The sequence below is a fragment of the Pituophis catenifer genome, unplaced genomic scaffold (assembly GCF_029215685.1).
Source record: "Pituophis catenifer annectens isolate HBS135680 unplaced genomic scaffold, rPitCat1.0.hap2 SCAF_4, whole genome shotgun sequence".
Lineage (NCBI taxonomy): Eukaryota > Metazoa > Chordata > Lepidosauria > Squamata > Colubridae > Pituophis > Pituophis catenifer.
This window is the reverse complement of record NW_027256884.1, coordinates 59,719,994-59,735,599: the sequence shown is the minus strand read 5'-3', so window position 1 is coordinate 59,735,599 and position 15,606 is coordinate 59,719,994.

Below are 15,606 nucleotides of genomic sequence, written 5' to 3'. Positions count from 1 at the left end.
CGCACTTACTGGAGCTTCCCGCTTGCCTCTGAATGCCAGCTGAATGCTCTTCATCTTGCAGATGACTTCACAGCACTTCTCCTTGCTGCTTGGCTTTTGAAATCTAGCGCCACTTCTCTGGCTGCTGAACCTGAGCACTCTTGACTCCTGACCAAGAATGCTAGCTTTCAAAAGCCAAGGAACTCAGTGCCACAAGGAGAATGTTGCAATATTTTCAGGATCAGACTCAATAAATCTAGTAAGAGTTAAAGGTTTAAATATTTCTCCTTTTATTTACATTAGGCATTCTATATTCACTGAATATTCACAGATAGAAGCGAGGAAATGGGTGCATACAGCTCCTTATATATACAATGGGTGGAGCTAGATGTGGGAGTGGTGAATTATGAATACATTAAGAAGTGAAGAATAAATTAACCCCTGATACCCCGTTCATATACTATTTACACATTAGAGAATAAGGCATTTACATCTGACAAATCCCCCTCTAAATGCCGATTCGTTATGCTACACCAATTACATTCAGACTCAGGACAATACAAAACATATAACTTGGAAGTCAAGTACTTATGCTGTTTAGTAGGTAAAGGCTTTGTCAGTATGTCAGCTAATTGTTCTGATGTTTCACAATGCACTGCTTTAATAAATCCATCCTGAAATAATTGTCTCACATGTTTAAATTTTATATCTATATGTCTGGACCTTTGTCCAATGGCATCAGATCTAGATATTTTAATAGCTGCTTTATTGTCTTCATGCATAACAAAAGGTAAAGTAGGTTTTTTCCAAACATCTGAAATTAAATCATTAAACCATACAAGATTATTTGCAGCTTTAGATAAACAAACATATTCTGCTTCTGTCGTTGAAGTGGCCACTAATTCTTGTTTACCAGTGTACCAGTAAACTGGACAGTCATTTAGGAGGAATATATAACCGGATGTACTTTTTCTACATGAGGTGTCTCCAGCCCAATCCGCATCTGCGTAACATGTGAGGTTTGGTTCTTTATTATTATTAGGTTCTAACATTAAACAAAAGTCTAGTGTATTTTTCAAATATCTTAATATCCTTTTAACAGCTTCCCAATGGTACATTGTTGGTTTGCTGACATGTCTGGATAATAAATTGAGGGGTAAAGCGATATCAGGTCTTGTCCAATTAGAGATATAAAGAAGTGAGCCTATGACTGATCTATAAAACGTGTTATCTTTGAATTCAGGGGATGATTCATCAGCATTTCTTAGGAAGTCAGTCTGCATAGGAGTATCACAAGGTTTGGCATCACTTAGATTGCATTTGTTTAAGAGCTCTATGATCTTATCTCTCTGAGTAAGTTTGAATCCTCTTTTAGTCTTATTAATTTGAACACCAAGATACTTATTTACTTTGCCTAAAGATTTCAATGAGAAATGTTCATTTAACTTAGTTACAAATGTTTCTCTTCTCTCTTTATGTTTACCTATGTATAAAATGTCATCCACATAGATCAATACAAATTCTATGTAATCATCACCTTTTTTAACAAAGAAACAGTTATCAGCAGTAGTAGCATTGAAGTCCATAGTTTTAAGTACTTTTACTAAACAATCATACCATCGTTTACCAGATTGTTTTAACCCGTATAAACTCTTGTTTAACAACCAAGTCTCATTCTTGTTTGTGTATTGACTGTGAGGTGCTCTTACATATATTTCCTTATCTAGTTTTGCGTGTAGATACGCAGTTTGTATGTCATATTGGAATACATCGAGATTGAGTGCTGATGCTACTACTAGAGCTGTTTTGACACTCTCAGTTCTTACTGTGGGGGAATATGTGTCAGTATAGTCCTCCGGATATTTCTGTGCATAACCTTGTGCAACTAGTCTAGCTTTGTATAGGGTATTGCCTCCCTCTAAGTTTTTAATTTTATATATCCACCTAGTATCAATAATTGTTTTGTCTTTTGGTGCAATTGCGGGTGTAAATACGTTTAATCCTTGTAAACTTTCCATTTCCTTTTTCATTGCTAATTCCCATTTTTCTTTTTCTTTACGAGGAAGTTTTAACACTTCCTCATATGTATTAGGTGTTGTTGATTCACCATCCATATGCATTATGTAATCCTTGTATTTATTTGGCATTTGATTTCTGGTGTTTCTAATTGTTTTTTCAGGTTTACTATTATTATCATGCAAATATCTTGCTTCCTTTTTTGTTAATGTATCTGTCTTTATTTTGTGTTGGCTATTTGTCCATGTTTTGGTTTTGTTTCTATGTTTGTTGTCATTTTGCTTTTCTATAGTCCCTTTCTCTTGAGATTTTGTATTTTTGTTGTTACTTGGAAATATTTCATTAAGATGTATTTTAGACCAGTTGGCCTGCTCATGGAACACAGCTGTTCTGGAAACTATAAATTTGTTATTATTATCAATGAATCTGTATCCTTTAGTGCCTGTCTCATATCCCATAAATCTGAGTCTTCTGGACACGTTTTCTCCCTTTCTTCTTAATTGCTTAGGTATGTGTACGTCTGCAGTGACTCCAAATATGTGCATGTGTGCCAATTTTGGTTTCCTATTATACATCACTTCATATGGTGTCTTATTTACAATGCTGGACCAGGTTCTATTCTGTGTGTAATTGGAATAATGTAGGGCTTCTGACCAGAATTGTTTGCTTAAGCCAGCATCTTCCAATGTGCATCTAATCATGGTTTGTAACGTTGAGTTCTTTCTCTCTACAATCCCGTTCTGAAACGCAGAAAATGGGCTAGATGTGTAATGTAACATTCCTTTGTCCTTCAGCCATTGGGAGAATTCTTTAGACATGAATTCACATCCCCTATCTGTCATGATTTGTTTTATTTTGATATTGTGTTGTGTTTCTGTGCGTTTATAAAATTCTTTAAATTTCTGAAAAGTTTCATCTTTGTGTTTTAGTGTATAAACAAATCCATAGCGACTATAATCGTCCACTATGGTCAAGAAGTAACGTTTTCTATAAGTGATTGATGGAGTTAGTGGACCAACTAAGTCCATGTGTACTAAATCAAAAATTTTGTTGGTTGACCTAGTTGATTTTCTTGGCCTGGGGCTAGTTTTTAGTTTTGTAGATTTACATACTGAGCATTCCAAATAGTTTTCACAATTTTTTATTTTAACACCTTCTGCGTGTTCAGTCATTTTTTGTACTACAGGAAAACTGGCATGTCCTAACTTCCTATGTAAGATGTGAGCACACTCATCATGAATTGGCTTATCTATTTTTGGTTTTTTTTCATTATGTGCATCTTTGTGATCATGAGATATTTTACATTCATCATTGTCACTGTTGCTAATGTTTTCATCATCTACTTCAATACAATCTTCCATATTTGAATCAATGTTGTGCAACCATTTTTCCTTTGTTATTAGATAAGGTAGGCCTCCTTTAATCATCACAGTGCCTATATCTATTTTATTTTTCTCCAAAGTCGCTTTTCCTTTAGAAAAAACAATGTTAATATCAGAATCCCTGCTTAGTTTTATGGCACTTAGTATGTTATGAGGTATTTCGGGTATTAGTAATACCCCCTCTATTTTTCCTAGGCCAGGTAAGGTTACATTCCCTCTACCTAATACTTGAACCTTTTCTTGGTTAGCTACCTTTATTACAAATTTATCTTCTACAAATGAAGATAATATATTTTTGTTATTAGTGGTGTGATTAGTTGCTCCAGAATCAATAAGCCAATTATTGTTCTCATTCTGCTGTATGTTAATGTTGTCTTGTTTATTTAATCCATTCAGTGAACCAGATTTTCTATCCTTTGAATTATCTCTGCCCCCTCTATTCTCTTTGTAATTTGGTGGGCTTCTATATCTATGTCTATCAATGGAAGACTGTCTATAATTGTATTTGTTTCTGTATTCTGACCTATGTCTTTCTTTTAAAATTTTGGGGCAATCTCTTCTATTGTGTTCCCTGGATCCACAGTTGTGACATCTAAATGTTTCATTATATTTTTCTTGAAAAGCTACTTTTCTATATGATTTGTGTTCTATGTGATTGTTAGAACGATTCCTCCTTGAATTGTCTTCTGCTATTAACTTATTGGATAGACTTTCTATGGATAAGTATCCTAGATTGATTGTGTCTAAGTGTGTCATGTAATTATCCCAAGATGGGTCAAGTGAGTTGATGATAACACTTTTCATTGTTTGGTCTGAAATCACCTCCCCCCTTAAATGCAGTTCAGCTCTTATTTTGTTTAAAGATATTAAGTGCTCACTTATGGAAACCCCTGGTTTTATCCTAGATGAAAAGAAATCTTTAGACATCCTTGTGGTAGTAGCTACACTGTCACTGTGAAACAAATTGAACATGCATTGAATAATTTCTGAAACAGTCAGATTTTGCTTAATGCTGTGATACATAGCAGGAGATACACTAGAAATTAATAAGAAAAATGCTCTATGGTGTAAACAGTCTAATTTTAGAGTCCAAGGTCTTTTTGGGGGACTAGTGATAAAAAACAGTAAGTTTTCTTTCATAAAGACAACCTGTAGCTGCTGATACCATTCTTGTAAATTAATGCCATCTATCCTCAGCTTTGGGAAGTCACTGGGTAAGTTTCCGACATTATTAGGTCCATTACTTACAACCTGAGGTAGTCCGTGGTCTCGTAAATGCTGAAAGTTACAAAACGGCGTGGGGATGCTCGCAACGAGTCTGCACGGTCTTCTCAGCAATTCATGTCTTCCCGGACTGTCTGCGTAGTCTTGCGCATGCGCGTTGTCCATTTCGTCCCTGGAGTCGTCGTGAGAGGTTCTCGTCGTTGCGGCTCGCTCGTTCTGCTCCTCCTCAGACGAATCGGTCTCTGGCTCGATCTTGGGAGTCCTGATGATGGCGGCTGCTCTTCCTCTTCTTTTGAGAGCGTTGGTGCTTGCTTCGGTTTGTGGCGTGGGGCGGTATCGGCATGGCTCTCTGGGTTCGGGCGTCGGCGCTCTCGTAGTCAGGATGGGAGCGGGTAGGTCTTGAGGCATTGGCTTGCTCGCTTGCTTCTTAGTTAGCTTTTTGGTGATTTTTAGTTTTGGCCCAAATGCAGCAAAAAGCGTTTTCATTGCTGATTTTATCTGATTATCTGTTGAATCACCTTCACTTTCCGATTCTGATTCTTCTGAGGTGTTTGAATCTTCTTTTTCGTTTTCGTTGTCTGGTAATGTTTTTTGCGCCAGAAATTTTGAATCGGGTTTTCTGATTGGCTCTGCTTCGCTCACCCTGGAGGTCTGTTGAAACCAAGATGGCTGCCATTCAAAATTTCGCGCGGGATCACCGTTTTTCTTCTTCATAGTATTTTTTTCTGCAGTCATATCACTCACTATTTTTGGGTCTTTTGGTTTTTCAGTAGTGATGTGCTTCTCTCTCGCTGCTCCGCTGTTCTTCAGCATATCTTGGAGGTTCGCGATGAGGCTTTCATCATTCTTCTGGCTCTTTAATAGTTTTAATATCTCTGACCTGAGTTCGTTGTTTTCTATTTTGATTTCCTCCCGATCATCATTTTCATCTATTATTTCTTCGTCTTCAGTGGTGTATTCTTCGGATTCTCTCGAAATCGCGTTTGTGGATTCGTCGATTATTTCTTGGTCCGTTTCCATTTCTTTGCTGTATGCCCTGGTGTTGGGCCTATCTCTCTTAGACATTTTTAAATTTTTTATTGAGTCAATTAACCATCCTCTGCTACCAGCTTGTTGCAATATTTTCAGGATCAGACTCAATAAATCTAGTAAGAGTTAAAGGTTTAAATATTTCTCCTTTTATTTACATTAGGCATTCTATATTCACTGAATATTCACAGATAGAAGCGAGGAAATGGGTGCATACAGCTCCTTATATATACAATGGGTGGAGCTAGATGTGGGAGTGGTGAATTATGAATACATTAAGAAGTGAAGAATAAATTAACCCCTGATACCCCGTTCATATACTATTTACACATTAGAGAATAAGGCATTTACATCTGACAGAGAAGTGCCAGGAAGCCATCAGTCGGATGCGTTACTGGAGCTGAACGGCTGGGCTTTAAAGCATTTTAAAGTAGCCTGGAGCAAGAATCCCTTTCTCCTTCAGCCTGGCCTTTGTGCTTTGTTTTGGCTTTCTCTTGGGCCCAGAAGTCGTGCATAACATTTTTGCTTTGTTTTGTTTTAATGCTCACCCTCACGAACTATAATCCTTGAAAGAATTTTGACTGCCTTCCAGAGGATTAGCAATGCATCCTGCGTAGCCTTCACTCACAATCTTTGTAGGGTGAGGGAGGGGGGGAATATACATTATACATGAATGTTACCTTAATTGAGGTCGATATATGCCTCATAATTTTATAAAGCAGCACTTCTCCTGTCTCTGAAAATCCAGCAAATTCAATAAGAGCAGTTCATCTGCAGCTCTCAAAACAGTTTCTTCAAGTCACCCCATAGACTTTATATTTATAAATATAAAGAATAGAGACGTTCTGAGAAAATGTACTAGAAATACGATTTAGTATTGGTAAATCTGTGCCTTTGGAACCAGTAAAATTTATTTTCCAGTAAATGTATATAAGTTTGGAATTTGTGAGCACACAAATCAAGGCTTGCCATTATGCAAGGGTTGATCTAGCTGAAGTAGTATCTTAATTACCTGTAGTTCTCATTCATTTCACAGGAAGCATTTTGATCATCTTGGTTTAATGGTGTCAGTGCTTGTCAAAAGAAACTGGGAAAGTCAGTCTGCTTCTGGATTAATCCCTGTTCAGGCAGTACATTTCAGCAGGAAACTAAGAAGGTTGCTGAATTGCAGCATTAATTTTATTGAATGTTAAGTCTGTGGGTGTGGACAGAATTTCAGGCATTTCACTTGGAAGCCAGAATGAGTGGAAACTGGAAGAAAAACTAATAAAAATGTATTTGGATTTTACAGGCATCCTTGGTAAAGCATTCTTTTTAAAATTCTATACAAACTAATGGTTATGTTGGATGATAAACTACTATGGCTTTTTCCTGTATCAATTTATTTACAGAATGCATATAATATATAATGATTATATATTTTTTCTGTCATTATGGTCTGTGGTTAATGAAGGTAAAATGATTTAGAACAGAAGTTGCTCTGCTGCTTCCAAACTAAATGATGGTTAATAAAGCCTTTGAATAGTTAAGGCAGGTAGTCTTTTTGTCACCAAGCATGGAGATATATATGATGATGATGATGATGATGATGATGATGATGATGATAATAATAATAATAATAATAATAATAATAATAATAATAATAATAATAATAATGGCACAAAGGGCACAGAGCCAAGCAATTATCATCCAATTACTTGTCTGCCAACAACATTCAAACTTTTTACAATACTGGCAAATTCAGTATTCAATCATCTGATGGAAAACAATTTGTATCCAGTAGAACAAAAAGGAAATTATAAAAAATCAAGAGGAACAAAAGATCAGCTGCTCATTGACAAAATGGTACTAAAAATGCAAAATGAAGAAACACAAATTTAAATATGGCATGGTTTGATTACAAGAAGGCATTTGACTCACAACCCCACAGCTGGATTAACACCTGTCTGGAAAACTTTGGAATCAGCAAAAATATTTGTACATTTTTTAAAGCAAATATGCAAAAATGGAAAACAGTTCTAACAGCAAATGGGGAGAACATTGGTGAAGTCAACATCAGACGAGGAATCTTCCAGGGGGACTCACTTTCACCACTACTGTTCAACATCTCACTAATTCCATTGACAATAATCCTATGAAACACAAAACTGGGATACCAAATCTCAAGCCAACATGGCAAGATAAACCATCTACTATACATGGATGACTTAAAAATGTATGTGAAAAGCCCTACTGAACTTAAATCAATATTCAACACAGTTCAATTGTTCAGCAGCGACATCAAAATGAACTTTGGATTTGAAAAATGTGCTATATTATCCATGCAGCATGGAAAAATGAAAAAAATAGAAGGAATAGAACTGGGAAATGGAAACATAGTAAAAGCATTAGCAAAGGATGATGGTTACAAATACCTAGGCATATTGGAAGCAGATAACATCTTGATGTCAGCCTTGGAAGCCATATTAGGCCGGAAGCTTCAATGCTGCCATCTCCTCGTGTGTGGGAAAGTAGGAGGGGGGATTTAGGAGAGGAGAATTAGTAGACATAATAGCATTCTTCCTATCGGCCAAGGTCAGGGCTGAGTCGAGGTGGAATGGACATTGATTGGAGCATGTGACCTACTGGGGAGAAATGGGATGGTTTTGGGAGCTTTGAATTACTGAAGGAAAGCCCAGGCTTTTCAGATTCAGGATTTCCCAGATGTGCCAGTTTGCCTATTCTAGTAAAAAGGACTTTGGAAAATGCTTGCTTCCATGTCTTTACTTGGAGATGGGTTTTTTTCTGGAACGCTGACATTATCCTGAATCTCTCTCTAAACCTAACAGCACCCCGTAAGGGGGCTGTCAGGGGTACTGAGCCCCAGCATCTACCTAAACTGTGGGTGATGTAAAGACTCAGTGAAAATGGAGGAGAAAGGAGAAATCGGAGGGAGGCTCGCCAGGGGCCCGAATGCTCAAGAATTTGCCGATCCCTTGCTTTCTCTTGCTGAAGAAATGGGACGAGCTATGGAGGCTGCCAAGGCGCCAGATTCCTGGAAGAGTTGTCACTCTGACCCAGCTCCAGGAGGGGAAAAGAAGTTGCCCTGTGAGCCAGACTGGAGGATGGAAGTGGGGATTTTGACCCCCCCCCTTCCCCACCCCTGGAGGTGAGTTGGAGGCTAGCGAAACCAACATTCACCCTCCCTGATCCAGGACATGGAGGGAGGATAAGTAGGACGCAGACTCCCCCTTACCCATCCAGAGGCCAAACAGGATTAGCGCAGCATTCCAATCCTGCAGCAGTGGGGCATCAGGCTCAGCTGGCATACGAAATGCAAAACCCCCCTTTCGGGGCCCCTTGTCAGCCTGCCTTCTCTTTACCTCCTGATGAGAACATACAGCCTGGATGGGGTTTCTGTCCCAGCCAGGGATGGATCCAGGGCCTGCGGTATCCCGCGCCATCTATTTCAAACTTCCAGGGATCCCCCTAGGCCCCCTCCTATGGCTCAACAATCCTGGCACCACAGGGAGGGCTAATCTAGCAGCTGGCTGGAGTGCCTTTCCCTCCAGCACGGCAAGCAGCTCAGCAGCCAGGCCCCCTCTCCCTGCAGCCGATGCCGTTGCCCGCCCCCCCTCCAACCCATCTACCTTCACACCAACCTGTTGGAATGCAACAACCGGGGGTACCACAGGGGGGACTAATCCAACAACCGGTTGGAATGCCCCCCCTCCAGCGCAGCAAGCAGCTTGGCAACCAGCCCCCCTCCCCCAACCACCCCACTTCAGAGCAACTTTTGATGGGATGCCAGCCAAGCTAGCTTATTTCCTCAGCAGGGTATGGGCTCACGTTGATCAGTATGGTGACCAATACGAATCAGAACGGGACTTGGTGTCGGCAATCTCAGATGGGATGAATGAGGGGGAGGCCTCTGAATGGATAGCCCAGCTGCATGATGAGGGCGCTGTTGAACTGTATGATATCAATGGCTTTATCACACTTCTATGATCCCGCTTTGACGACCCAGACCGCATACAAGAAAATGAAGCCACGCTAAAAGTCATGAAGCAAGGTAATCGACCGATGAAAGACTTTGTATGGGACTTTAGGCGAGTCACAGGGAATCTGGGCCATTGGCCTGATCGCACACTCCTGCACTACTTCAAGGAAGCCATCGACCCAGAAGTCAGAAAAGCCTGTGGGATCCAGAGATGCCTGAGCATCTCCACGAGTGGTATACCATGTCCATTGCTCTAGACAGAGAAGTCCACCCCACCAGCCAAACCCCAGCACAGCAGCCACCTTGTATGGCGTTAGCTAAAAAGCCCATTTCAAAACCTGCAAATCTCACCCCCCCTCCACTGGGGGGGGGTGATTAAATGCTATCGCTGTGGACAAATAGGGCATCGAGCTTCTGAGTGCCTGGCCCCTGCCCCAGTTCCACAACAACGACCTGCCACAGCTGCACGAGGGAGGAGGGCTCCAAAGAAAACCCCAGAAACCGGCCGATTTGCCAAACAAGCCATGGAGATTCTCCTCCCCACTGAAGAGAGGGGGTAACCTCCGGCTACAGGAGCACCTCCCGACAAGCCCAGCAGAGATGAAGACCTGATGGTGAGTGCACCCATCACCCCTTTCTCAATTAAAGTAAAACTAGTCCTGCCAGAAACAGGAAAAAAAAAAAACAGAACTCCCAGCAGTAATAGATGCCGGCTGTACCAGATGTCTAATTGGTCTTAAGATTGTAGAACAACTGGACATCAAAACAACACCCTTAAAACAACCGATTAAATTTTATCAGGTGGATGGCACACTAATTGGGGGAGTCCCTTCCATTCATATTACTGAACTGATTAGATTGGAGATGGCGAAACATCATGAATTTATACAATTTATAGTAACCCCAAAGATGTCAGAATCTATCATACTAGGCCTGGCTTGGCTAGACAAAAGGAGCCCCACCATCACATAGGAAGATGGATACCAAAAAATCAGGATAGGGGTTGGCCCAACACTCCCTGCCCCTCCCACCAAACACCAACCTACCCAAAATGACCAGCAGCCAGAAACAGCAGCGGCTTGTTCAGATGGGCCTCCAGGCGAACACCAAATCTCTAAGGTGTATGCAGACTTAGCCGAAGCTTTCAGCGAGAAGGAATGTAACCTCCTCCCCCCCTCACCGGCCCACAGACTGCACCACTGAATTACAACCGGGGGCTAAATTGCCAAAGCCTAGAATGTACTCCATGACACCTGCTGAGATGACTGAATTGAGGAAGTACATTGACACCAACCCAGCCAGACGGTTCATCGAGCCTGCGAAATCCACCATGGCCACCCCAATATTATTTAGAGAAAAGAAAGATGGCACCTTAAGGTTGCGTATCGATTTTTGATCCGTGAACATTATTTGCATACAAAATACCTACCCCTCCCACTGATGAAAGACTTACTGAACCACTTATCGAAAGGGAAAATTTTCACCAAGCTAGATCTAAGAGAATCCTACTACCGAGTTCGCATAAAGTTCGCGTTTGCGGTACAATGGGCTCTCCTGTCCTGGAGGGGGTAGATGAGCCTTTTGAGGTTTGGACTGACTACAAAAATCTCAAGGCTCTGAAGACCCCGAGGAAGCTCTCTCCAAAGCAGGTCCATTGGGCTCAATATTTCAAATGCTTTAACTTTAACCTGAAATATATCCCAGGGGGTAAGAACCTTCTGGCTGATGCTCTCTCCCACAAACCACAATTTGACAGCCGACGGGAAGAGGTAGTTCACACCATGGTCTCAGAGACTCAGCCAGCTGCCCAAGCCCGCACCAGAGCACAAACGCGCCAGGGTTCAAATCTCCCCGAAGACAAGTTGACAGCGGAGCTAAAAGCGGCACTCTCTAATGACTCCTGGTTTAAAGAAAACCAGGCGGACCTAACCCTAAGGGATGGGTTGGCCTGAAAGGGGACTAAACTTTATGTGCCCCACAGCCTGCAGGCTCCTGGTACTAAAGAGAAGTCATGATTCTCGCCTAGGAGGTCACTTTGGGTTTTTAAAAACCCTCCATTTGACTAGGAGGCAATTCTGGTGGCCAAAGATGAAAGCTGATGTGGAAGACTACGTGAGGAGCTGTGCCACCTGCGCCACCATGAAATACCAACCAGGAAAGCCCCCTGGACTTCTCCAGGCTGTAGCCAAACCCACAAAGCCCTCGGAGGAGATTGCGATGGACTTCATAGTTGAGCTCCTGGACAGTGGGGGCAACTGGGTCATTTGGACTGTCATTTATTTATTTATTTATTTATTTATTTATTTATTTATTTATTTTTAAAATTTATATACCGCCCTTCTCCCATAGGACTCAGGGTGGCTCACACAATAAAAAACCACAACAATAAAATACTAAAAACCAATCCGAATTTAAAATCCCCAAAGTTAAAAACCTTATAGTCGGTCAGGGAATTTGCTGAAAAAGCCATGTCTTCAGGCCAGCGCGGAAAGTGCAGAGATCGGGAGCCATCCGGAGCTCGGTGGGTAACCCATTCCAGAGGGTTGGTGCGGTCACAGAGAACGCCCTCATCCTGGGGGTTGCCGGCCGACATTGTCTGGCCGACAGCACCTGGAGGAGGGCAGCTCTATGAGAACGCACTGGGCGGTGGGAGGCCAGTAGGAGGTGGTCCTGCAAGTACCTCGGGCCCATGCCATGAAGGGCTTTATAGGTAAGTACCAGCACCTTGAAGCAGATCCGGAAGGCCACCGGCAGCCAGTGCAGCTCGCGCAGGAGAGGTATTACATGGGAGTAATGGGAAGCTCCTGTAACAATCCGCGCAGCCACATTCTGGACCAGCTGGAGCTTCCGGGTGCACCCCAAGGGCAGCCCCATGTAGAGGGTGTTGCAGTAATCCAACCGAGAGATGATGAGAGTTTGAGTGACTGTGCGGAGGGCATCCCTGTCTAGGAAAGGCCGCAACTGGCGCACTAGGCAAACCTGTGCAAAAGCCCCCCCTGTCACAGCCGTTAGATGATCCAACAAGGACAGCCGTGAATCAAGGAGGACGCCAAGATTGCGAGCCCTTTCAGAGGGAGTAAGCAACTCCCCTCCCATCAAAAGTGACGGGGTGACTACATCAGGAGATGCCGGGATCTACAGCCACTCGGTCTTGGAGGGGTTGAGTCTGAGCCTGTTTCTACCCATCCAGACCCATACCGCCTCCAGGCACTTAGATATCACGGAAAAGGCATCCCTGGGTTGATCCAGGGTGGAGATGTACAATAGGGTATCATCAGCGTACTGATGATACCTCACCCCGAAACTATGAATGATCTCACCCAGCGGCTTCATGTAGATGTTAAAGAGCAGGGGGGAGAGAACCAACCCCCGTGGTACCCCACAAGTTAGGGGTCTCGAAGAGGATCTCTGACCCACTGCCCAAACAAACTGTGTACGGCCTGAGAGGTAGGAGGAGAACCACTGTAAAATAGTGCCCCCCATTCCCAACCCCCAGAGCCGTCACAGTAGGATACCATGGTCGATGGTATCAAAAGCCGCTGAGAGGTCAAATAGCACCAGAATGAACCTGTAAGGATCGCCTCTCCTTCCAACTTAAGAAAGTACGAACTCTTGAAACGTAGTTGTTCAAAAGGATTCTTTTATTAAGCAGAAGTGAAAACCATCCAGCTAAAGCACAATCTGAATGCCCTTAGGCAAAGCAGTAGGATTAAAGTGGTAGAGACCCCTCCCTTTAGGTCAGAATGCAGATTTCAGCCAATACACAAGTGTGAAGATGTTTTCTTTACTATTTCCTTTGAGAACCCGAACAAACATGCATTCCCACCACTTCCCTTTAAAGTGAGACAACCCACATGGCTATCATATAAATTCCTGCAGGTAAAGGGAATCTCAGGCTTCCTTGGTGCCAGGATATAGGTTGTAAAATATCTGATGACACAGGTCATGCTAGTAAATCGAATCCAGTCTCCCCCTTCCTTCACTTGAATGGCAGTATCACTTTTAGGAATCTGACATGCTACCCTCCTTAGAAAACAAAAGGGTCCACTTGTAAAAGAAAACAAATATACACAAGATTTCAAGATTTCATGATAGTAGATCAACAAGGTTTGTTAGGGTATTGGGAGTGAAATTTTCTCAGTAAGTTTGGAGCCCTAACGTGGTGTTTAGCGACCCATTCATTGTGTGCTGATGGTAAATGTTTCCAAGCAACTAAGTATTGGACTTTCCCTCTGTGGATCCTAGAATCAAGGATTTCCTTGATTTCAAAGTGTTGTTCACCTTCAATCATGATGGGAACAGGTGGTGTAGATGCAGGTGGTCTGAGGGATGAGATTACTTCTCGTTTGAGTAAACTGATATGGAATACTGGGTGGATCTGCCTGAGTGTCTTTGGAAGAAGTAGTTCAACTGCTACTGGATTGATGATTCTAGTGATGGGGAAAGGTCCAATGAACTTTGGCCCTAGTTTCTTTGATGGTTGTAATGATTTCAAGAATTTTGTAGATAAGTATACTCTGTCTCCAATATGAAAAGGTTTGGGTTCCATCCTTTTCTTGTCAGCTTGAATCTTAAAAGCTTCTCTAGCTTCCTGTAAGGCTAATCTAACCACTGGCCACATGTTTTGCAAATTGTCCATCCGCTCCTTAAGTGAGGGGATGGTGGGTTCTTCTGTGGGTAGTTCAGGCATGGGGCTGAAATCCTGGCCTGTTGCTACTCTAAAAGGGGTAAAACCAGTGCTTGAATGTACAGCATTATTAAACGCAACTTCAGCAAAAGGCAAAAGTTCGGTCCAGTTATCCTGTTGAAAATTAATGAAACATCTTAAATATTTTTCTAGTACCGAGTTCAAAATTTCAGAATTACCATTAGTACACGGATGAAAAGCTGTGCTCAACCCCTGGCCAGTACCAAGTAAGCCCAAAAACGCCCTCCAAAAGTTGGAGGTGAATTGAGCCCCTCTGTCGGAGATGATCCTTTGTGGAGCACCATGAAGTCGATAAATGTGTATTAGGAATAATTTGGCTAAACTTTTAGCAGTTGGGATCTTTTGGCAGGGTATAAAATGTGCCTGTTTTGAAAATAGGTCTGTCACAACCCAAATAACAGTATTTCCCTCACTGTTTGGCAATTCCACGATGAAATCCATAGCGATCTCTCTCCAAGGCGCTGCAGGTTCAGCTACCTTCTGCAATAGACCTGGGGATTTCCCCTGGCGTCTTTTTGCTGCTGCACAAATGGGGCAGTTAGCTACATAGCTTTCTATGTCCTTTTTTAGTGATGGCCACCAAAATTGTCTTTTAATCAGGTGTAAAGTTTTCACAAACCCAAAATGTCCAGCTAATTTGGAGTCATGGCACCGTACCATTAAGCATAGTCTTTGGCTTGCAGGGACATACAACTTCCCCCCCACCCAAGCCAAGTCTTCTTTCATCAGACAGCTGGATTTGTTGTTCAAAAACCATTCATCAGTGGCCAATGCTCGTTTAAAATTTTGGGTGATGTCATTGTCTGTCACTGTTTCTTGTTTTTCCTGGGATCTGGTGACTACTTAGCGGCTAGTTGACTGTTTTGTACTATAGGTTTGATTACGTCTGATCTTGCACGAATGTATTGCGGTTTTCTGGATAGCGCATCCGCCAGAAAGTTTTTCCCCCCCGGGAGGTATTTTAGAGTAAAATCAAACCGTTTAAAGTACTGAGCCCATCGTACTTGTTTTGGGGAGAGTTTCCTTGGGGTCTTTAGGGCTTCTAGATTTTTATGATCAGTCCAGACTTCAAAAGGGGTCTTACTGCTTTCTAGGAAGTGCCGCCAGGTTAACAATGCCCAACGAACTGCATACGCCTCTTTCTCCCAAATAGCCCACCTTTGCTCAGTCTCATTCAACTTTTTGGATGTGTAAGCACAGGGTTGTAGTTGGTCTTGCTCATTCTTCTGAAGTAGAACCGCTCCTATTGCCACATCACTGGCATCTGCTTGTATGACAAATGGTTTCTC